The 2,175-nt window shown below is 34.5% G+C and overlaps 1 long non-coding RNA gene across 1 annotated transcript; it reads right to left on the bottom strand.

Annotated features, from left to right (window-relative positions):
* Positions 1–270: 270 nt before the first annotated feature.
* On the bottom strand, positions 271–1,831 carry LOC132266754 (uncharacterized). The gene is made up of 2 exons (XR_009468707.1): positions 1,579–1,831; positions 271–340 (listed from the first exon to the last, which is right to left on the bottom strand). It is a non-coding gene; the product is annotated as an uncharacterized LOC132266754 (long non-coding RNA).
* Between the last annotated feature and the right edge of the window lie 344 nt (positions 1,832–2,175).

Below are 2,175 nucleotides of genomic sequence, written 5' to 3'. Positions count from 1 at the left end.
TTGCTTTCGCATTCATATGTTCTTCATTCACCAAATCTTCAACTAAACTCTCTATTTGTGTATTGCTCCTAAAAAACTTAAGAATATCTCCTTTTTGAGATTGAATCAATTCTTCTTCTCTCTTCTTTTCTTTTTCCTTTTTTTTATTCAAATTTTCTTGTATATATAATGATATCTCTTGAAATCTAAATAACAGGAACCATAATCAACATAAAACTAGACTTCAAAAAAATAATAATAATAATTTGCTTTGTTTAAAGAAAATATATATTACCTCAATATGCAATGATTTGATTCAAGTTCAAGGCAAATAACCTCACGAGATCCTAAGAAGAGTGTCCTGCCAACATGTGAAAGAAGATCATAATTAACATAAAACGGATGGAGAATCAAACAGAAACAATAATAACTAAGCATTGCCGATCATACAATAAATATAATTAAAAAAAAAATCTAAAATCAAGCAGTTTGGTTGAATGATCTCCTGGCTGGAGTTTTCACTGGAATCTGGAGGAGAGGAGAGGAGAGAAGACAAAACAGAGTATCCAAAATACAGTCCAAAAGTGGAAATGAGGAACAAAAAACTGCAGCTTCTTTATTACATTCATTGTTTATATAGCTGCTAAAATTTGATGATTACAGATGACAAAAATATGTGAAGATGAGGTGACTATATATATATAGGAGGCTGAACTTGTAGTGCTAAAGAAGTAGTGGGACTTTTAGGTTATATGTGGCATCCACTATCATATATAGTTTTGTCTTTCACTCTTTATATTAACTACACTTTGTGTGTGTGTTTTTTTGGGAGCCAATTACCCCTTTCTTGATTTCAGGATGAGGAATCAACTTTAGTAGCAGTGGTTGATTGATCATTGCTACAGAAGACCTGTGCATATTAATAGAAAAAACCATTAACTTTTGTTTTGTTAAAGCCTGCTCTTGATTTCCATGTGTTTGTACATTCTGATGGCAAGTGTTTTGACAGTATTATTAACTGAAATTCTAGCTGAGCTAACTTCAAATAACATCAATAATGGTGGTATGTATCTTCATATAAAAATAAAATATAAAAAACCCCTTAATTTGGCACTTTTAAGTATCAGCATAATTTAGAGATCGAAAAACGGTTCAACCCACTAGAAGGGATCCTTAATTTTCGTAGGATTGAATGTGAAAATGCAAAAACTTCTGAGGAAAAGGGGTATGGTTGCTGCTGTTGTGAGATTGGAGTGAAATTAGGGAGAGGGAAAAAAAAAAAAAAAGTGCCTGCCATATATAATGGACTCGATCGCCATGAAAGACACATGTAGAAAGGCACACATTTATTAAAATACTAAGAGAACCATAATATATTCATTCAGCTTTTGATACACATCACACACAGTGACACACACACACACAAAAAAAACCCTAGTTTGGAAGCTACTTTTCACTATTGGAACAAAGGTAAAGGCCCGAATCAAACGAACCAAAAGTTAGAACAAATCAAATGATGAGATGAAAGAAAGAAAGAAACAAATATAAAAGATCGATTCATGCAAAAGGAGAAAGAAGAGAGAAACAGGATGAACATACCTTGTCACCTGAGGCGATAGCGGAGGCTGCGCCCTGCGGAGTGTCGAAGAAGATTGTGACATTGTTTGTGTCGTCTGAAACTTGCCCTAACTTCATTTATTTTTATGTTTTTTTCCATACCCTATAGGCCTCAAAATTTGGGCCTCAAAATTTGAGGCCCAAGGCGACCAGTTTTTTTCCATCCTCTGTGAGCCTCATTAGGCCCTCTAAAATTTGAGGCCCAAGGCAACCGCCTTGGTGTCCTTGGGCCAGGGCCGGCCCTGTAAATAACCAGTTGGGAGGATCAAAAGTGGCAACTTAATCCTTGGCCCCTTGTTTAGGTTCTTTACAAATTCCATTCATTTTTTCCCTGAATAAAAAATCAACATTTAAATAACCAACTATATAAAAATAAATAAAAAGAAAGGGAATAGAGAGAGAGAGAGAGAGAAACAGTTTCGAGGATCAAAAGCGACAGGCTGATCCTAGGCCTCTTTATTCAGCTTCTTTCAAATTTCATTGATTTTTTTTCCCTGAATAAAAATCCAGCATTTAAATGACCCAAAAAAAGGGGAAAAATTGAGAGAAAGAAACACATTAGATTTAGGGTTCTACATT

The sequence above is a fragment of the Cornus florida genome, unplaced genomic scaffold, assembly GCF_030987335.1.
Source record: "Cornus florida cultivar Cherokee Brave unplaced genomic scaffold, ASM3098733v1 CherokeeBrave_3.0.0_Hap2_Chr07, whole genome shotgun sequence".
NCBI classification, from domain to species: domain Eukaryota; kingdom Viridiplantae; phylum Streptophyta; class Magnoliopsida; order Cornales; family Cornaceae; genus Cornus; species Cornus florida.
The sequence above is the reverse complement of the archived record's forward strand: the minus strand, read 5'-3'. Positions and strand labels throughout refer to the sequence as shown.